General features: G+C 45.5%; 1 long non-coding RNA gene across 1 annotated transcript in view; it reads right to left on the reverse strand.

Annotated features, from left to right (window-relative positions):
- The window catches only part of LOC137647087 (uncharacterized), an 89,941-nt gene that overhangs the window by 30,909 nt on the left and 36,352 nt on the right, over window positions 1-22,680 (reverse strand). Inside the window, exon 2 of the long non-coding RNA XR_011045528.1 lies at window positions 17,579-17,771. This is a non-coding gene — a long non-coding RNA (uncharacterized lncRNA). The remainder of the gene's footprint in view (window positions 1-17,578; window positions 17,772-22,680) is intronic.

Below are 22,680 nucleotides of genomic sequence, written 5' to 3' on the forward strand. Positions count from 1 at the left end.
CAGGGGCTGTGAGAAGGTATCGCCTTGCTTGTTTAGATAGGCTACTACCATGGTGTTGTCGCTCATTAATACCAAGGAGTGCCCCGCCAGGAACTGGTGGAACTATTGGAGAGTGAGGAAGGCTGCACTCATCTCTTAGAGATTTATATACTGATACCTTTCTGATTCGAACCACAGGCCAGAGATGATGTGGTGCAGCATGTGGGTCCACCCACCCTTCTTTTGAGGCATTTGAAAAGAGCATCAATTCCAGGGGAGGGACGAGAAGATCAACCCCTTAGCAGAGGTTCTCGTCTGCTAACCATCATCTGAGGACCATCTGTACCTCTAGCCCTAGGTGGACTTGAGTGTCTGGGGAATCAATAGCCTGATTCCATTGGGACTTGAGGTGCCACCGGAAGGATTTGTCCTAAGGAGCCCATTGAGTACTAGATGGACCAGGGATGATATATGGCCTAACAGAAGCAGCCAGCTCTGAGCTGGAAGCTCCTCTCATCTGAGGAACAGCTGAGCTCCCTTCCTCAGCTTATGGAAAAGCTTTGTGCCGTTTGGTGTTTATCATCATGCCCAGGTATACCAGTCTTTGAAAGGGTAGCAAATGAGACTTTTCAAGGTACACAATGATCCCAGATCTTGGCAAACCCTTAGAAGTTTGTCTTGGTGTTAAAGAAGGGTTGCTACCGAGAATGCAGAATCAGCCAGTCGTTCAGCTATCTCAGGAGACGGATGCCAATTCTCTTGAGCCCAAGATGACACTAGGGCGAACACTCTTGTGAAGACCTAAGGTGCCGTGGAAAGACCAAAACACAGCACCTTGAACTGGTATTGTTTCTGGTTAAACATGATTTTTAGATACTTCCTGGAAGATGGATGGACTGGAATTGGAAGTACTGTATGCATCCTTGAGATCCAGTGTACACATGAAGTCCTGCGACCTTACTGCTGTCTGACCATGTCGTCTTTCTCCATCTTGAACGAGGTTTGACTGACAAACCTGTTCAAGGCCGAGAGATCAATGACTGGGTCTCCAGGCTCCAGATGCCTTTTTCACAAAAAAAAAGAGTCAACTGAAGAAGCCTGGAGACCCTTCAGGACCTCTTGGAGAGCACCAAAGGGCCAGCTCCTTTCCAGATCCCTTCGCATAGGAACTTATTGGGACTGGATACAAAGTAAGTGGAAGGAGAGATTGAATGAACAGGATACAATACCCTGAACAAATCACCTTGACCGTCCAGGATTCGACCCAGAGTTGCAGCCACCTTAGCCAGCGGATCTGCAGGCATCTTTGGACATGTGGGAGGATTGTTCGTCCTAGCAGGATCAGCCTCTGCCAGATCCCCTATTCCTCCTACCTCCACGGGAGGGTTTTGAACCTCTACAGTTGCCTTGAACAGACTTATTAGACATGATAGGGACCTGTTGTCTTGGGCCCCTAACCCTATTCATCTGCGGTTTGGAAGTAGCCTGATATTTGATGTCAAGGAGGGAATCCTGGTTGGACTTCCTCCACCTCTCCGCCACCGGCTCGACATCTTTCAGCTCGAATAGAGAATTCCCCTCGAAAGAGGAGTTTCTCAGCCTAGAAACCTAGGCCTGTGGGAATTGCCAATGGAACTTCTCAATGATTGAATCCCTTATCTTGAGGATGGTATTTGCCCACAAGTTAACAACCTGGTGGGAGAGTCGTCTTAGTGCCGGACAAGAGGAAGGTTTCCATTGACCTCTTTGTAGTAGTGCCGGACAAGAGGAAGGTTCCCATAGATCTCTTTGTAGACTCACGATACCAATCCTGAGATCTGTTCAGGTGTCCCACTGATCCCAACCAGAGGTCCAACCACAAATTAGCCTGCATGGCATACTTTGCAACCCTTTTCCTTGTTGATGATCTCTGAGGCCGAGTATAAGACTGAGAGTCCCGTTTCTTGAAGGGAATGCCCCTCGAGAGAGCCTCTATCGAGTGGTCGAGAGGCAAGGCCAGAAGAGGCTTATTTAAGATCTCGTAGTACAACCTCTGCTGCACAAACGGCAGCAGGAGGAGTTTAGAGGAAGAGCTAGTTCGGAGGGAGGCAGAGAAGCCTGTGGCTTGCAACACTGCCTTCTTTTTGGCACTCTTCAACCCCTTTGACCAGGGCAATGCTGCATTGAGTCCCATAAACCTGGTCCAAGATCGTGTCTTTACCATCCTGAGGGGCTGTCAATGGGTTTGGCAGCCCATTGATGATTCTTATGCAAGCCAAAACCTGCCAGAAGTCATGTTCCAACTCCTTCAGTTCCTCTTCTGCGAGTTTAGGGCTAGCGGCTGTGGGCAAAAGATCGTCCTCGAGACCAAATTGCTCATCCACTTCCACACTCACATCCATAGGAGCCCGGGGTGGGTCAAAATCATCAAGGTAGACCGTTGACATGCTACACGACACTTCCCTCTGCCTCTCTTGCTGAGGCGCGGAAGCTCTTGCTGAGGACTTCGAAAGAGTAAAGAGGTCCTTCGGCTCCTTGCTCCGAGGCAGGAGTTCCTCCTTTAGAGAAGGCCTTATGGTCTTTTCTTTCCTGAGAGAACGATGGTCCTCTCCAGAAGGAGGAATGACGTCAAGCTGCGATGGGGGGTGAGCCTCCCTTGGAACTACCTCTATCGAGTGAGGAGGAAAGATTCTGTCATAGAGATTGTCCTGCTTTCCCTTGTGGGAGATGGCCTAATCCTCTTCCTTTTCCCCATTGGTTTAACCAGTGGATCCCAAAACTGCATGGGAGTCCTAGGAACCCCCATGGTACTTTCCTCCGGCTCCTCTTCCGAGGGGAGAGGGGTTTCTCTTTTTGGGAAGGTCCCGTCAGGTCAGACCCTTCAGATCTCATCCTAGGATCTTCAGGAGGAGAGGTGCCAGGAAGAAGAGCAGCCAACAGAGGGATTCTAGGCGTACTGTCCAAGGAATGAGAATGGGGAATGGTCCCCGTCACAGGCTCCCGCACTACGTTAAATAGTGTGCTTAGCCGTGGGGGGTCTCGACCTCCCGATGAACTGGGAGGAGGATCTTTTGGGCAGCCAGGAGCCCTGGGTCTAGGAACCTGAAAAAGTTTCTTAGACTCCCCCAGCTATCGGGGGAGAAGCATAGGCGTAATTCACATGCTGGTCACTAATGATTCTCTCAGGTGAATGAGAGAGATGTTCTCCCAAAGGAAGATCTTCTGTAGGACTTTGCTCTCCTACCACCCCAGGGGGAAAAGCATCGCCTTCGGCATCAGCCACAGGAGACCAAAAGTCTGACTGATGGGCAGCAACACCTGCTCTCACAGGGGAAGGCTCCACCTCCAAGGAAGTAGGAGTGTGCTTCCCTTCAACACGCAACTGAAGGAGTTCAAACAGAACTTCCTTTAAAGGGTGACTATCAATACCCAGCGATGGCCAAAAGCACAACAGATCAGAAAGGAAGCAGGCGCTCCCTGGGGGGAGGGGTTGGACCAAATTGCTGGGGGAAACGGTACCGTCCCTCGGCCCACAAGGTTGACCTGAATTAACAAGGCTGCGTTGCTACTTGGCCGTTCCCCAGAAAGGACCGGCGGAGGAGCAGCTTCAGGAAGATATCGGGGACTTAAAGAAGTCCGCGACTTCAAGGAGGACCCCAAAGGAGAAGAATCTCGCTTGGCCTTCTTCTTATTCCTGTGTCCATACCTTTCCCACTGGGAGGGAGACCACTCCCGACACTCATTACAGGTGTTGTCTCGATCCCACAGATATTCCCGGCAAGCCGGACACAGCAAGTGGGTGTACGTCTCAAGGGCGGACATGAAGGTACCGTAAGAGCGGCCTTTGGGACCAGGACAGGTACGCATAGACAAGAAGGTATACACGCGTCTGAAAAGAAAATGCATAAAAGTATTTTTCAAATGGCAAGTCTTGGCGGGAGAGAGCGGCAGTGACCGTCCTCTACCGAGCCAGAAAGCAAAGTGGGTGCTCAGTTCAGGTGTGTGTGTGATTGAGCGGGTAGCCAACTACCCACACCCCTCCCACTAACTAGTGGTTGGGGTGGTTATCCCTCGCTAAAATTCTCATGGCTCGTCTTTCAGCTTCGCCTTAAGTAATATCCTATAAATAGCAAAGGGTTTGTATTTAGTGACGGAACAAATAGAATTTCTGTCTTGAAGTAATAACTAAATGTTTAGCTTTTAACGTACAGTACTGTTTATGGGAAGTGATGAACTATTAAAATAAAATACTTTAAGAACAGTAACAACATTAAAACAGATCTCTCACATATAAATGATAAAAGAGACTTATGTCAGCCTGTTTAACATAAAAACATTTGCTGCAAGTTTAAACTTTTGAAGTTCTACCAATTCAACTTCCTGATTATGAAAATCATTCCATTACTTAGTCACAGCAGAAATAAAACTTCTAGAATACAGTGTAGTATTGAGCCTCATGATGGAGAAGGCATGACTATTAGAATTAACTGCATACCTAGTATTACGAACAGGATGGTACTGTCCTGGGAGATCTGAATGTAAAGGATGGTCAGATTCAGGAAAAGTCTTATGCAACATGCATAACAAACTAATTGAACGACTGTGCCAGAGATTAATATCTAGATCAGGAATAAGAAATTTTATAGACCGTAAGTTCTTGTCCAACAAATTAAGATGAGAATCAGCAGCTGAAGACCAGACAGATGAACAATACTCAAAACAAGGTTGAATGAAATAATTAACACACTTCTTCAGAATGGATTTATCATCATAAATCTTACGGGTCTTTCTCAATACAGTAAGCTAATTTCTTTTGGTAACTAAAGAAGAGGCAGACCTAATATGTTTCTCAAATGTAAATTTGAATCACCCAAAATTTTAAAAGTCATACAAAGATACAAAGTTAAAGAAACATTATGAATGCTGAGATCCGAATGTTGAGGAGCCACTATCCTCGACCTAATTAAAATCATACTTTGAGGTTTGTTAGGATTCAACTTCATGCCCCATAATTTGCACCATGCACTAATTTTAGCTAAATTTCTATTAAGGGATTCAGCAACCCCAGATCTACATTACGAGATGGAATTGATGCAAAAAGAGTAGCATCATCTGCATATGCAATGAGCTTGTTTTCTAGGGCAAATCACTTATGGGTCTATAGTATGAAAAGTGATGGGCCAAGAACAATAACCTAAGGAATACCAGACATCACTTTGTTCTCTAGTCATGGGTAGCGCCATAGCCTCTGTACCATGGTCTTCCACTGTCTTGGGGTAGAATTCTCTTGCTTGAGGGTACACTTGGACACACTGTTCTATCTTATTTTTCTTCCTCTTTTATTTTCTTTTTTTTTTAAATAGCATGTAGGGCAGGCCTAATAGAAAGGCCATGGATGCCTGGTGGTTTATCAAGAGGTTATCTTTTCCTTATCTGTTTTTCTTTATTTTTTCAAAACCATCCTTACTGTCCTCCGTTCAGTTCAAGTGGCTATCCTGGAGGGTATTTAGCCTTACATGGTGTATCAGCTCCATGTTGACCAGTTTTTTGGACTTTTTGTCTATAGTCTATGCATTTTATCAATCACTTTACATTTCTGTAAATATTGTTTTTGTTATCATTATTGTTAATTTAGTTTTTATACATGATGAATATTTCTTATTGCCATTAATTCTTATCCCATCTGGAGACACTGAGCGAAATCCGGGGCCAGTACGTCCCAGAGTTTGTCAATGTTGGCTACTGTATTGTAATATTCTTGGTCTGCATGCATATATTGAAGACCTTACAGTTGCGTCCAGACAGTATGATACTCTTTTGTTCTCAGAAACTTTAGTTTCTAATATAAGGTATAACTGGTTTTAAGAAGCCAGTAATTTTCTAAATGGGCCAGGGGAATGGCAGGTATATTAGAACTGAGTAGCCTGCTTCTCATAACCCCTGCTATGAATTTGGATGTCATAAGATTCAGGTAATAAAAGTTTGTGGCAGGCATAACAATTTCTAATTGTGTTCAATCTACTTAATCAAGACATGGATGATTTTATCTTTGAATGTCTTCTTACCATTATGGCTAAGACACTAGAATACAGTATAATAGAAAGGCCTCTTTTGTTTTTGTTGGTGATTTCAATGCTCCCCATAGGGAGTGGATAAATTCTGTGTCTCCTACTGATCGCCATGGCTTTGGACTTTGCCTCTGAATCAGGCTGTGAGCAAATCATAAGTGAAGCTGCTCACAGGTCTGGTAAGTGCTTGCGCTTTGACCTTGTATACACAGACTCCCCTGGCGTTATTACAAGTTAGGTTGGTTCTCAAAATTGGGACATCTGATCATCCATTGCTTTCAATAGTAGTGAAGACCAAGCAGCCTGTCCCAAATGTGTCATACTCATGCAAGATTTATATAAAATCTCAAGAAGATTGGAATGGCATTTCGAGTAATCTCTTGGGCTTGAATTGGACACAATTGTATAATAGTGTTGAACCTGTTGTTCATCGAGTAACAATCTAGTCAACATAATTGATAGGTGTGTATCCCTTCTCGTGTGCTAAGGTACTGAGTGAAAAACAAAGCCTGGTTTAAAGATGATTGTAGATGTGTTTATTTGGAGAAGCAGGAGGCCTATCATCTTTGGAAGGGTAACAGATCAGATTTGACTTGGAATAACTATACTCAGCTTAAAGCTTTTGCTCAGAAAGTTTATTCTTCAACTGAAAAGGAAGACAATTTAACCATAAAAGAATCCCTTTCTGGTACAACCCAGGAACATAAGTGGTGGTTTACCCTTACATCTGCACTCTTTAGTGTAGACGCAACAGTTCCTTCTTTACTTAAACCAGATGGCTCTGTCACTCACTATTCAAAGGAAAAGGCAAACCTTTAGGCTGATGTGTTTGACAGTAAGCAGAATAATGAAAAACTTGATATTCCCCATTCCTGTTATCCCAAGGTGATGTCATAGGGAGGTTTATCTCTGCGACTATGGCTGGCTATCCTGGATTCTTCAGTCTCTTCCTCTTCTTCATCTTAGTTGAAGAATCAGAATCCGAGTCCGAAGAAAACAGAGGACAACAAGGAGAAAGAGGAGGAAGAACAGTGTTCATGCTTCTCACTCCTCATGGCTCTACAAGCAAAGCAGTCGAAAGCTAGGCGACCGTCAGCAACGCCGCTCCCCCAAGGGGAGAACTACACTGGTTGCTCCACTAGGAGCCACAAAACTGAGGTCCACTGACACAGGGGGAGTGAAAGGCACACTCACAAGACCATGCAACCCCACAACAACTGGGACCGGAGGCTCAACCACTGACACTGAGGAAGAGACAAAAGACGCCGGACACCCTGGCATAATGATCAGGGGAACTGGCATAGTGGAATGGGAGAGGATCACCAGGACCAGAACAGGAATTGGGGGAACCCAGGGGACAGGGGTAGCTCACCTTTGGTAACACTGCCTTCAAGCTCAGGGTGATGTCCGGCTCCTATCACCGACACCTTACTTGCCATACCGAGAGCTACCTAGTTAACTTACTCATCTCCTACGCCTAAGGGGAGAACCACCATACTCCCTGACACAAGGGAGAACTACCACGGCCTTCACCTTTGGTGTCAAGGGCACACAAGAGACAGGTAAAAGCACAGGGGGTACTTGGGAGAAGTAGCCTCAGTTACCAATTCAATCAGGTAATGGAGGGCCTACTTGAAAGACTCGCTGACGCAGTCCCAAAGACTCCAGACCCCTGCAGTGTATGTACAGAGGTGACAGCAGCAGATATACTCTACAAATAGATGGAAGCAGTGAAAGATCTCACAGGAGTTTTCTTGGGTGTTACTCGGTCCAAGCCCACCAAACATGACAAACTTATAACAGAGTTTGTATTTTTCCTAACATACAAACCCGAATTCTTTACTATAGGAGATATTCAAGCGTGAGCTGGAAAATACGGCAGAAAACCTTAACAAGGTCGTTAACGACCGGGCCGGTAGTTATCCACCAGTTAGTAGTGGGTGCCTGCCAGTCGGTAGCTACTGAATACCTTCAATCGGACTCTAGCTAAGACTATTTCAGGGGGCGGTGACGGAGGGAAGATTTGTGTAAAGAATTCGGGTTACTCTATTATAAGTTTGTCATTTGTTCCTACACTTGATACAAACCCTCATTCTTTACTATAAGAGACTTAGTCTTGAGGCCAGGGTGGTCAAGGAGTTCCCTATTCCTAGGAAAGATAGTCCTCAGACTAGACAAATGTTTCAGGATGAAGAGAGTAAGGAACATTCGACTCGGACCCTTTCATACTTGGGATTCCCCCGACCTTGAAAAGGGGGAACCCTCGTGACTACGAGTATAACTTATACCCTGTGAGAGGAGTCAGATGACTTTCATACCTTATTTCCATTGACGAGTCCAGCTGAAACTGGCTAAAGACTAGGATACCCAGATGGGAGAGAGAAGGAAGCACACAAAATCCTCGACCAATGGCTACTGTCCCCTGAAAAGGCGTAAGGTAGCTACAGCACCTGTTGACCTGCCACAATAGGCCCTATAGTAAAGATGTTTAGAGACCTATGTGTCACATCGGTTAAATAGTGAGTGGTGAATGTAGATTGGCGTTTCCAGACTCCAGCTCTTAAGACTTGGGAGACTGAAAATTTTTTCTTAAATGCCAGTGAGGCCGCCACTCCCCTACCTTGATGGGCTTTGGGTTGAGCTGCCTCTGGGTCTCCGTGAATGGCTTTCGCAATAATTTTCTTGAGCCAGAAAGAGATGGTGTTGCGAGAGATTCTCTTCTTTACCTTGTTGGTACTGAGGAAGAGATGAGGGAGGCGTGGTCTGAAAGGTCTGGTGCGCTTCAGGTATTTCCTTAGCGTCCTGACTGGGCACAGTAGAAATTGGTCTGTATCCTGTGTTACCTTATTGAGGCTGGAAAATTGAGAGGTTTAGAGAACTAAACCTCTCATCGGCTGATGAAGGATTCTGAGTTTTGGCCACAAAACCTGGCACGAAGTTGAGCGAGACTTCCCACCATCCTTAGAATGGGTGACTTCGTAGGACAGACTATGTAGTTCACCGACCCTTTATGCCGAGGCCAGAGCTAGTAGGAAGACAGTCTTAAGGGTTAGGAAGTAGTCAGAGGTCCTATTTAAGGGCTCATAGGGTGGACCATTCAAGGAACGTAAGACCAGGGACACGTCCCAAGGTGGTGATCTAATTCCAACTGGGGGGCAAGATCTCTCAAAACCTTGAATCAACAAGGTGATATCTTCTTAGGTGAAAAGGTCAACCCCTCTCAGTCTACAGATGAGGCTTAAGGCTGAACGATAGCCTTTAATTGCCGGGACTGAGAGGATTTTTTCCTTCCTGAGGTACACAAGGAAGTCTGCCACTAATGGAAGAGAGGGATCGAGTGAAGACACGCCTCGCCCTCTACACCAAGCTGCAAACACTCTCCATCTTGCTTGGTAGAGGTTTGTGGAAGATTGGCGCAGGTGCCTGGACATGTGCTCAGCCACCTTCCCTGAAAAGCCTCTGCTTCTGAGGAGTGACTGGACAGCCTCCAGGCGTGAAGCTTCAGGAAGGGGATTCTCCCGTGGGGGAGACCACTGTGTGGCTGCGTCAGCAGAAGGGGTTCTGGAGGAAGAAACCTTGGAACCTGAACCAGAAGGGAAAGAAGGTCTGCGTACCATTCTCTGCTTGGCCATGCCGGAGCTATTAGGGTTAGCTTGCAGTTCCGGGAGGTCCTGAGTTTGTTGATCGCCCTACTGAGCAGGCAAAAGGGTGGAAAGGCGTATGTGTCCAGGTTGTCCCAAGACTGTTGAAGGGCATCCTGGATCGCTGCCTGATGGTCTGGAACTAGGGACCCGTAGCGGGGAAGTTTCGCATTCAGAGAAGTGGCGAACAGGTCTATTGTGAGGAAACCCCACAAAGCTATTACTGTCTTCGCTACTCGAGGATCCAAAGACCATTCGCCACTCAACACTTGGTGATGCCTGCTCAGTTGCTCCGCCACGATGTTTCTCCGGCCCGGAATAAACCTGGCTGTGAGAGAAATGTTGTGACTTTCCGCCCACTGGCAAATCTGGACCACTAGCAGACAGAAGTCTCTTGCCAGAGTACCCCCTTGGTTGTTGATGTACAAGATGGCTGTCGAGTTGTCGCTCATCAGCACCACCTCTCGTCCTTGTAGATCTTTTACAAAGTATTTTAGGCCTTTCCAGGCTGCTAATAATTCCAAGTGATTTATATGGAGAGTTTGTTCTATCGGAGACTAAACTCCTGATGCTAATTTCAGGCCTAGGGGGGAACCCCAGCCCTGTAGTGATGCGTCCGAAAAGTTTTAACTTCGGACTGGTGCTTTGGAGGGGAATGCCCGTTTGGGTATTCTCTCTGGTTGACCACCACTGAAGATCTTGTATCACCAGAGCTGGAACCTCCACTGACAAGAATGGGGAATCGATCTTTTGAAACCAATGGGTCTCCAGATGCCACTGGAGACTTCTCATTCTTGATCTGCCTGGAACTAGTTTTTCCAGGGAGGAAAGATGGCCCAGAATTCTCTGCCACGACTTGGCTGTAGGAGGCAGTGGAGACAAGAGTTGAGCGATGGATTGTTCCAGTCTCTGAAGTCTGTCTTCTGAAGGGAACACCCTCCCTACCTGGGTGTTGATGGACATACCCAGATAGTTTAAGACTTGGGTTGGAATCAAGCAAGACTTCTCAGCGTTTGCAAGGAGCCCCAGGTCCTTGCAAAGGTCTGGAAGTCTTCTCAGGTAATCCAGAGCTAGTTCCCTGGACGAGGCCAGGAGTAGCCAATCGTCTAGGTACCTTAGCAGTCGTATCCCGTGCTTGTGAGCCCACGAGGAAACGAGTTCGAAAACCCTCGTAAAGACCTGTGGGGCGGGTGAGAGGCCGAAGCATAGGACTTTGAATTCAAAGATTCGACCCTGAACCAGAAAGCGCAGGAGTTTCCGATATGCGCGATGGATCCACACTTGGAAATATGCGTCTTTTAAGTCCACAGATGCCATAAAGTGTCCTGGACGCACCGCTTGGATCACGGAGGCTGCTGTCTCTATTTTGAATGGAGTTTGCTTCCCAAACTGATTCAATGTAGAGAGATCGATTACTGGTCTCCAACCTCCGGAGGCTTTCTCTACCAGAGAGAGGCGACTGAAAAACCCCAGGGAGGTGTTGGAGACTTCTTGTGTGGCGCCTTTTAAAAGCATGCTCTGGATCTCCCGAGCTAGGGCTTGCTGTTTCCCGGGATCCTGAGAGACCTGGGAGGACGAAATCGGGGGAGGAATTAGAGGAGGAGGAGAGCCTATGAAGGAGATGCGGTACCCCCAACGAAGCACCTTGATGGTCCATTGCATGGCCCCCATAGCCTTCCACCTCCTCCAACTCCCCTGCAGTCACCCCCCTACGCACTGTGAGTGGGGAGCCGTGACCCTATTTCTGTCTACGGTTCCTCCCTCTGCTTTTAGCCTTGGGAGGAGCCGACTTTCCTCTGCCCATAGGTTTGGCTATAAGAGAGGGGCGGCTGAGGCTCTTGGCTGGGAGTGGAGTTGTGGTTGTGGTTTTAGGTTGTGGAGTTGGCTGCTGTTGCATTGTTCGAAGAGAGGCAGCCTTTTGCATCGCAGTGTCCTGCGTCTCTTTCCTCCAAGTATCTAAGGCAGAGGAAACTGCTTGTTTAGAAAAGAGGAGAGGTTGCAGAAGGTCCGAGTTTCTCAAATCTGATTTCTCGGCCTTACCGATGCTCCTATGAAGTCTGGAAACTACTGATTCCCTCCTTTTGAGGACCTAATTGCCCCCCATGGATGCAGTTGTAGCAGTTAGGAAGTCCATTGTCTTGGCCCCAGCAGCTAGGACTTCCTGTAGGGACTGCATGGAGTTTTGGTTTGATAGGTCTTCGTGACTCACTAGGTAGCCGACTGTGCCTGACCACGTGTCAAACCAGGATAATGCCTCCAGAAGGGACATTGAAGCTGCTTCCATTGCCGAGGCTTCTGTGGCAGTGAAGGAGACTGGGAGAGAAGAGTCTCTCTCTCAAGAGCAGCCAGGTGTGAGCCTCGCTGTGAGGGGATCCAGGGTCAGAGGAGAAGGGTTGGCATCTCTGACCTTGTAAAAGCGCCTTTGCCTCGAAAACGGGAATTGTAGAAGTTTATGGGATCCTTGCGACTTCAAGGAACCCGTTTCCCCCGAGACCACCTGCGAGACCTTCCTCAGACGGCCTGCAGTGTGAATAGACCAAGGAAGTTCGATTCTGGTCTTAGGGTTTGGTGGAGGACGACATAGTCTGTCTAAAGCTGGAGCGTCGGTATGTCGAGGCGACAGATGTAGATTGCCGAGGCCTGAGATATTACACATAGTTCTTAGAGCCCTCAGATAGGAGGACTCTAAGTCCTTTGATGGTTGCTCTTCCGAGGAATCTTCCTGTTGCGCTAATTCCTCGCGAGGAAGGGCGATAGAAGTCAGTGTGTCTGGCGGTAACGGGGAAGTAGGAGACTCCATTGCCGTTGTTCCATGGGAAGGTTGAGGGCTGGATAATGGCGCCGCGAGCGCCTAACCTTGCCTGGAAGTCGATGTTCTAGGCGTAGGCGACCGAACTATCGGTACTGTCTTAGTAAGATTCGTAGAGATTCCTCTTTTTGAAGGGTCTGAAGAACGAGGTAGAAGAGGTTGCATTGATCGGCGATCTGGCCTTTTCCATCTGCTCTCAACCGAGGAGAAGAAGGGTTAAACCCCTGCGTCTTCTTCCGAGGTTCTCGTGAGGCTCGTATTCCGTAACTCATTAGGGAGCAAGGGAACCGGAGCTGTCCTGTCTGAAACACGAGGGCGAGGTGATTGACCCCGCGCGGATATGCCCGGAGACTTGCGCGATCGGGAGGTTGAAAGATGGGTGCGCTCTCTCTGATGATACGTAGCGACGGTGAGGAGAAGTGCTCTTTCTCCCTTTCCTAGAGCAATCTGAGCTCCTCAAACTAATATGTGAAGGAGAGTTAACGCGCTCAGAGTGCGCTTTTTTTTTGTACGCTCGGGCGCGATTAGATGAAAAATCATGGGAAGAGCTTCTCCAACGGGAGCGCTTATTATGCTTTGGAGAACTCTCTTGCGACAAAGAGCGAGAACATATCGTAGCGCTCTTTTTCTTGAAGTGCCTAGAGCGCCTAGATGATCCCTCGCGAGAAGAAGTCGATAGCGAGGCAGAACGATGACGCGAGGAAGCGCTATTCTTATGTTTGTGACGAAAGCACTTATAGTCTCTCGGCGAGACATTTCGTGAAGAGATAGAAGGCGAGGAAGAGCAAGAACGATGATGTCTCTTCCTATGTTTCCTGTCTCTCCGACGAGAACGTCTGGGCGAAAGAGAGCGAGCTCTCCTTTTCCTCTTCTCTCTCGCCCTCCTACCCTCCGAAGAGGGCGAGGACGAGGATGATGAGGAGGAGGATGATGAGGAGGAGGAGGATGATGATGAGGAGGAGGAGGAGGGGGGGAGGTACTGCGATGTTTGCGCTTGCGACGTTGTAGTTTTGTAGAAGCGCAAGCGAGGTGCGAAGTAGGCACCGCCGGAGCTGAAGTTACTTTATCTACTGAAACTTCTGCGGGCGCCGACTGAGTTGACAGGAGGTCCAGAACTCCCGAGGGTTCCAAAACAGAAGGGACCTGAGGTAAAACTGTGCCCGCGAGGAACTGGTCCCACACTTCCTCCAAAGGAGAACCAGGAAGTCCAAGGGCAGGCCATACCGCTCGTGCATGATCTGGAATGGAAGCGGTAATAAGAGTCATTCCCGGTGGCGGAAAAAATTGTCCCAGTGGGGGGGGGGGGGCAACTTGATCCGCCTGACCAGGTGAATGGGGGTTAAGACAATGGTGCCGCTCTTCCTTGACTTCCCCCTGAAGGATGGAGGCAAGGAAGAGTCTGAAGGGAGAGATCGAGAGGCCGAAGAAGAGGCCCGAGACTCCTTACCTTTCGACGGCGAACCTGGAGGTTACGAATCCTTTTTGGATTTCTTCTTCTTCACGAACTTTTCCCACTGAAGGGGCAACCATTCTCTCCATACTTGGCAGGGGGAGCCTTCAGAACACCTATGACCTCTGCACGAAGGGCATATGGAATGAGGATCCAGCTCCGGCGGTGAAATAAATGTGCCACATGATTTCGGGAGAACCCCGGGACACTTCCTCAAAATAGAGGACATCACATCTAACAAAGAAAAAACAAAGTTAATCAAAAACACAATAAAGAAAGGCTAGTCTGCCAGTTAAACAAAAGCAGGAGCACTGGTGTTACCACTATGACGGCTAGAATTCGATTGAAGGTATTCAGTAGCTACCGACCGGCAGACCCCCACCACTAACGTGGATAACTACCGGCCCGGTCATTAACGACCTTGTTAAGGTTTTCTGCCGTATTTTCCAGCTCGCGCTAGAATATCTCCTATAGTAAAGAATGAGGATTTGTATCAAGTGTAGGAACAAACCTTGCTTATTGCTCCACATCATGAAGATGGCCTCTCACTGCAACGGAGGCCATAACCTACAATCAGCACATAGAGATACCTGCAAACAGTCATGGCCCCTACGCACAGAGGGAGAGTGTATCTACAGCTGGTTATTGCAACCCTCTCCTACCAATGAGATTCTCGCTTCCATTCCATGAATAACAACCAACAATCACACCCTGAAATACTGTATTAAGAAAATGAATAAGATTGACAGAGAGGGGGGGACTGATCCTCCACACCCTCACTAGTTGGGTAACCACTTGATATCCAACTTTAACAACTGATTTCAGATCACGCTGAAATAATTTCCCTAATTAAAGGACAAGGGTTTGTATGATGCGTAGGAATTAACAGACTGTATCTAATAATGAATATTGTAAGCTTTAAATTTAGATAATTCAAATAGTTCTATTCCTGTAAATAGAATGTATTGCAAACATTTACCAGGTACAGTAGGGTCCCGAATTAAGCGTGTTCGAATTACACGATTCCCCTTTTCCGCGATCGCTATTTTTCAAAAATAAATTTTCTGTATCGGCGAGGCTGTTCAAAGTTCGCGAGTCAAGCACTACAAAATGTATCAAATCTATTGTCTTTTTAAGTATATTGGTAGCCCTAAATACGGTGATTTATAATAAATGTTACAAAACAATATTAACATTACATTTCATTAACATAATTTCATAATGAATAGCCTATTTAAGGATAAAATTCCACATCAACAATGAAATCAACTGTTAACTGTGCGAGTCCAGCTGACAAAATGTAAACAGAAATGTGGTTACGTTCTCGGTAATCTTTATCTTTCTCCAACCTTACGATAATTGTAATGGTAGTGTTAATGATGGTATATTAAAGCATTATTTTTGTTTAGTACAGTATATTTAAAAGCCTTATTTTTCCCTCTGGGCGTTCAAGGTTTTCACGAGTAGACTGGGTTCGTTTATCGGCAGTGAATAGCCTAAACTTCGGTAACGAGTCGTCAATATTTTGTCATATTTTAAACAGTATACATTTGATTTGCAAACATTGGTTTTGTAGAGTTGACGGTAAAATAAAATCGAGAGAGAGAGAGAGAGAGAGAGAGAGAGAGAGAGAGAGAGAGAGAGAGAGAGAGAGAGAGATTTGATGGCAGAAATCTCTCTCTCTCTCTCTCTCTCTCTCTCTCTCTCTCTCTCTCTCTCTCTCTCTCTCTCCCCGTAAGAAATAAAACCATAGTTCTCATATGGCAACTTTAGTTTAAGAATGAAATTAACATGAATATTGTTAGTTGTGGCGATCAATTCCTCGCTTCAGGGGGTACACGAAACAAAAACACGACATTCAATTACAACAGCTGACTCTCTCTCTCTCTCTCTCTCTCTCTCTCTCTCTCTCTCTCTCTCTCTCTCTCTCTCTCGTTATACAATACTTACAAATAGATGAAGAAACCAAAATTGGTTTTCTTGAAGTGTCAATTAAATACAAAACGAAAAAATTATACCGTGTATACATCCATTTCAATCATAGCTTAAAATACGGTAACCGATTTCGTCCGCAAACCACTATTTTTTAGGAAACACCATTCTATTCCAGAAAATTTTTACTCTTTAAATGTCAATTGCGCTATAATAAAACATGTACTTATGTTGTTAAATTTCGGGTGTGTTTTAAAAATCGAGTATTGCTAACTTAATTTTGTTTTACTTTTGGCTGTGATCACATCAGCTGATGTCTAGCTTCCGCGCGAATACAATAACAAAGAATTGTTTACACCATTTCTTAACTTATTCAAACCATCTATACAGTTAATATTACATAAACACCAATGTGTTATAACCTATCATATTTATTGTTTAGTACTTTAAAACCATCCCTCTCTCTCTCTCTCTCTCTCTCTCTCTCTCTCTCTCTCTCTCTCTCTCTCTCTCTCTCTCTCTCTCTCTCTCTCTCTCTCATCGAACGTTATAGCGGTAACCTAATTGTTCGGTGACTTTAAAAATAGGCCTAGTAATTTCTTCTTTTACCTTTTTTGCATATGGATCCATAATTGAGGTGGGTACAAGTTGACTTATAACTGAAGTTAGGAAAAGTATTTTGGATATGGAAAGGACAATTATCTTTCGTAACAGTTTAGAATTATCGTAAGTTATCACTCTGTCATTAGCGGCAGTTTGCTATTGTGGATTGAACGCATAAGGAAAAAAAAATTTCCAGCTTTGCTACGAATTTAGGAATTTATATGGATACGGTAAGTAAAATATTTGTAATAACATAATGTTTACTAAATGTTTGTAATATCATTAGTTATGACTTAGATCATGTGTGTTTAATATACAGGTATTCGTTTGTTTATTATGATCGAAGATGGAGCGTAAACAAATGGAAGGTTAACGTTTCAGGCGGCATCATAAAGAAAAACATTTCATAAATGGCATTCATTTCATTTAATTGAAAGTTCTAATAAAAAATAATTAGAACATTGGTAATAACAAATTCAACATATAATCTATACTTGGTAAAATTGCTGTCAATTCAAAAACACAGATGTATAAATGCGTCTGTTTCTTCGTTGTGATCAGAGATAAACGTAAACAAAACATTGGTTGTCGTTTTCTATTGTGCTTTTTAGCGTGTTTAGGAAACGCATGATATAAAATCGCCTTTATTTTGATAATTCTGGATTTTCAATCATACAACAAGCTAGTCTATAGAGTGATGGTTTTGCTATTCACCAATTGTATTATACAATAGATATGATAAACATTAAAATTTGTCTGTATTTTGGGTTGTGTTATAACGGGAAATATATGGTGTTTACACCTATCCTGGTTGTAATTTTAACCATTTTTCAAGTTATTAGAACTTTAAATATATTAAATGTTTTATTTATTTACAAAAACAATTTGATATTATAAAGAAATACAGTATAGTACAAAGAAAGTATTGGAAATGGGTAGTAAACACATTTGAATAGGCAAATTGCTGGTTGCCATGGCCGCAATGGAATTATTTCTGTTAGTTGAGTCTTTCGAAATTCGCGATTTTCCATTTACACGAGGTCATTAATCGACCAAATTCTCGCATAATTCGGGACCCTACTGTATGTAGAATCACACCTGTCTTATAACTGTGTACCTTTTTAGTTGTTAATATTTCCTTCTACCTTTCCGCTTGCTAGGAATGACTTAACGTCATCAGATTTCTGTGTAAATAAACTAGTTGATACCAGCCAGTATTTCCGTCCAAACTCTGATCAGCAAGTTTTTACAAGCACAATCATTACTCGGCCACAGGCTCTCCTCTCACTTATAAGCATTGTGCCTGTCATCTGTGAAAAAGAATACGAACTTAATTTTGAAATTTATTTGTTCCAATTCTATTCAAATAAAATTACAATTACAGTATTTTTTCCCTAAACTATGTACTGTACTGTACTGTAAAATCTTCATTGTGAAGATTTATTCAAAAGGTTATTGTTTCTATAGTTTTATTATGATATTGCCTCCCATTCTAATTTTATAGTTAAAAAATTGGATGTTATTGTGCTAATTAGTAAACTAACTACTGTACTTATATTACTGGTTAGCTGTTTACTAGTAACCTAACCAAGCCTCAAGCCACCTCTTTATTTGCCATCAAAACTATCTTCAAGATTCTTAATGCCAATTATTTTCATAAATGAATTATGATATTTTAATTATAAAATAAATTTTTGAATAAACTTACCCGGTGAATATATAGCTGCAACTCTGTTGCTCGACAGACAAAAAACTGTACAAAAAAAACTCGCCAGCGATCGCTATACAGGTTGCGGGTGTGCCCATCAGCGCCAACTGTCGGCCAGATACCAAACTCCATGTAAACAAAGACTCAATTTTCTCCTCATCCCACTGCGTCTCTATTGGGGAGGAAGGGAGGGTCGTTTAATTTATATTCACCGGGTAAGTATATTCAAAAATTTATTTTATAATTAAAATATCATTTTTAAATATTTAACTTAGCCGGTGAATATATAGCTGATTCACACCCAGGGTGGTGGGTAGAGACCAGTTAAATATGTTTACATCTTATGAGCTAAGAGTTTTTATTTCATTTTAGAAGTTATCAAAATAACAAAAACAAAATAAATAGGTACCTGGTAAGGAAGTCGACTTAGACGATTACTCTGCCTTATAAGTACGTCTTCCTTACGGAGCCTCGCGATCCTCTTAGGATGCTGACAGACCCCTAGGAGCTGAAGTATCAAGGGCTGCAACCCATACAACAGGACCTCATCAAACCCCTAATCTGGGCGCTCTCAAGAAATGACTTTGACCACCCGCCAAATCAACCAGGATGCGAAAGGCTTCTTAGCCTTCCGGACAACCCATAAAAAACAACATTTCAAGAGACAGATTAAAAGGATATGGAATTAGGGAATTGTAGTGGTAGAGCCCTCACCTACTACTGCACTCGCTGCTACGAATGGTCCCAGTGTTTAGCAGTTCTCGTAAAGAGACTGGACATCTTTCAAGTAAAATGACGCGAACACTGACTTGCTTCTCCAATAGGTTGCGTCCATTATACTTTGCAGAGATATATTTTGCTTAAAGGCCACGGAAGTTGTTACAGCTCTAACTTCGTGCGTCTTCACCTTAAGCAAAGTTCGGTCTTCCTCACTCAGATGTGAATGAGCTTCTCGTATTAACAATCTGATAAAGTCTGACCAAGCATTCTTTGACATAGGCAAGGATGGTTTCTTAACTGAACACCATAAAGCTTCAGATTGGCCTCGTAAAGGTTTAGTACGCTTTAAATAGAACTTAAGAGCTCTAACAGGGCATAAGACTCTTTCTAGTTCATTGCCTACGATCTCCGATAAGCTGGGAATATCGAAAGATTTAGGCCAAGGCCGAGAAGGCAGCTCATTTTTGGCTAGAAAACCAAGTTGCAGCGAACAAGTGGCTTTTTCCGACGAAAATCCGATGTTCTTGCTGAAGGCATGAATCTCACTGACTCTTTTAGCCGAGGCTAAGCATACCAGGAAAAGAGTCTTAAGAGTGAGATCTTTCAGGGAGGCTGATTGTAACGGCTCAAACCTGTCTGACATGAGGAATCTTAGTACCACGTCTAAATTCCATCCAGGGGTAGCCAAACGACGCTCCTTGGTGGTCTCAAAAGACTTAAGGAGGTCTTGCAGATCTTTATGTTGGAAAGATCTAAGCCTCTATGCCGGAAGACCGATGCCAACATGCTTCTGTAGCCCTTGATAGTGGGAGCTGAAAGGGATCGTCCTTTTCTCAGGTATAAGAGAAAATCAGCTATTTGAGCTACAGAGGTACTGGTCGAGGATACAGAAACTGACTTGCACCAGTCTCGGAAGACTTCCCACTTCGATTGGTAGACTCTAATGGAAGACGCTCTCCTTGCTCTAGCAATCGCACTGGCTGCCTCCTTCGAAAAGCCTCTAGCTCTCGAGAGTCTTTCGATAGTCTGAAGGCAGTCAGACGAAGAGCGTGGAGGCTTTGGAGTACCTTCTTTACGTGTGGCTGACGTAGAAGGTCTACCCTTAGAGGCAGACTTCTGGGAACGTCTACTAGCCATCGAAGTATCTCGGTGAACCATTCTCTCGCGGGCCAGAGGGGAGCAACTAACGTCAACCTTGTCCCTTCGTGAGAGGCGAACTTCTGCAGTACCTTGTTGACAATCTTGAACGGTAGGAATGCGTAGAGATCCAGATGTGACCAATCTAGGAGGAAAGCATCTATATGTATTGCTGCTGGCTCCGAGACTGGAGAGCAATAGATTGGAAGCCTCTTGGTCAGCGAGGTTGCAAAGAGATCTATGGATGGTTTACCCCAAGTGGCCCAAAGTCTCTTGCACACATCCTTGTGGAGGGTCTATTCGGTTGGAATTACTTGCCCTTTCCGACTGAGACAATCTGCTATGACGTTCAAGTCGCCTTGGATGAACCTCGTTACTAGGGAGATGTCTTGACCTTTTGACCAGATGAGCAGGTCCCTTACGATCTCGTACAACGTCAGTAAGTGGTGTTGTCCGAGTTTACTTCCACCACTTTGCCTCGAAGGAGATACTCGAAGCTTTTCAAGGCCAGATGAACTGCCAACAGCTCCTTGCAGTTGATATGCATGCTCCTCTGACTCGAGTTCCACAGACCTGAGCATTCCCGACCGTCCAGTGTCGCGCCCCAGCCCAAGTCCGATGCGTCCGAGAAGAGATGGATAGCAGGGATGGATAGCAGGGCTTGATCTATTCTGGGGGCTGATCGTCTTGTTGTTCAGCAACGTCCTCATCAGATAGTTCCTCATCCGAAAACTGATGAGGAAACGGCAACGGAGTGGGCAACGTCTGGCTCGCTGAGTCCGGTCGCACTGGTGCATGCGTGACGGAGCCGGACGCAACGTCATGGAATTGCTGCACAGTCTGTGAACTGTCAACAACCATGGGTGCGCGAGGAAGCACAGCGTCCACCCGAGACTGTCTAGACCGTCTGGGTTGTGCAGTCAACACCATACCGGGTTGCTGAGGTTGACGCACCGCGTCAAAACAAGTCACCTCTGATGGTTGTTGAACGTCCTGAACGTCAACAACCACCTCCGAGCGTCGCTTAACGTCAACGTGCGGCTGGCAACCCACACTGGGTCGCATCGGTGGAGGAACCACCTCAACTGGTAGACGCGAGAAGGTTACCTCAGCGTCAACAGGACGCACAACCGACCGGTTGGAAGGTTGTTGGCCAGAAGGTTCGGCAGCAACCTTCTCCGCATAAAAGTCCTCTATCAAGGACGCAAGCTTGGACTGCATGTCTTGCATCAAAGCCCATTTAGGGTCTACGGGAGCAGGTGCGGCAACAGACGGGGTTAGCGACTGAGGCGGTACCGCTTTCCATCCCTGAAAGCCTTGTTTATGCATGACATAATTGTACAGCAAAACTTCAAAGGCTCGAAAACAGCTGTGAAGTTGACCTGTAAAAAACTTGGAGCGTCTCCTGGCCAGGCGCCAGGGAGAGTCTACGAGATTTGAGAAGTCTATCTGGGCAGAGGCAGGAACTCCCAAGCCGAGAACTTCACTCGTGTCATATCAGACTCTCGCTCTATAAGCCAGTTTAAAAGAAGGGAAAGCAAAGGCTGTATCCCCCAAACTCCTCCTGGTGATAAACCAGTCGCCTAGCAGACGTAAAGCTCTCTAGGAGAGCGAGAGAGCACTAGCTCATAAACAACGACTTCGAAGTAGCTAGGCCTAGTGTAAGCTCTGACGTTTAGGCGAACGAGGAGCAGCAGTTACAAAAAGATCCGGACAAAGATCCTTAAAAATCAGCATGATTTAATTAAAGTCCATAGAGGGCTAAGCAGCTTTAGGCTCCTCTCCGTCTGACAGAGTCCTCAAGGGAATATCAGTAGGAGGGGGAACAGCAACTTCCTCATCTAAAGGAACCTTGTCCGATAAAAGCTGAGTCTCAAGCAAGGGAGAGACCTACCGTGGTGGCAATGCTTTACAAGCAGAGTCCACACACACTGGTGCATTAGTAGCGGACCAGGACGCAACGTCATGTAACTGCTTGACAGTCTGTGAACTGTCAACAACTGAACTGTCAACAACAACAGGTGCGTGAGGACGCACAGCGTCCACTCGAGACTGCTATGACTGCCTAGACTGAGCAGTCAAAACAACTCTAGAATGCGGAGGTTGACGCACAGCGTCAAAACAAGTCAACTCCGATTGTTAGCGAACGTCCTGAACGTCAACAGGAGCATCAGCAAGTGGCCTAACGTCCAAATGTGGCTGAAAATCCACACGAGACCGCATCGAGTGTGGTTCTAAACAACCTGACTGACGTGACTTAGCTACGCCAACGTCAACAGGATGCACAAAGGAACGTTAGGTTGGCTGAAAGCCAGGATATCGATGAGATAAACGGCTAGACTCAACGGACTAATCAGCAGAATAGTCTTCCTTAAGGGAGGCAAGCATATTCTGCATATCTTGCCGTACAACCCATTAAGGATCAACGGAAATGGTTGCGGTAAGAGACGAGGGTAACGTCTGTGACCGCAACACTTTGCCAACAAAAAAGACTCTCGGAGTCTGTGTTACGCTTTTGTTAGGCGGCGAGCAGTTTTCCGATGACTGCATAGGGTCAGAGCTGTCCTAATGGCTGCAACCAGGACGCTGGACCTGTCCTGAAAGGACTGACTTTCGCTTAAGGGTCTCGAAACCTTGTTACAGGTTTCTTATGG

This window comes from Palaemon carinicauda, chromosome 9 (assembly GCF_036898095.1).
Source record: "Palaemon carinicauda isolate YSFRI2023 chromosome 9, ASM3689809v2, whole genome shotgun sequence".
Classification (NCBI taxonomy): domain Eukaryota; kingdom Metazoa; phylum Arthropoda; class Malacostraca; order Decapoda; family Palaemonidae; genus Palaemon; species Palaemon carinicauda.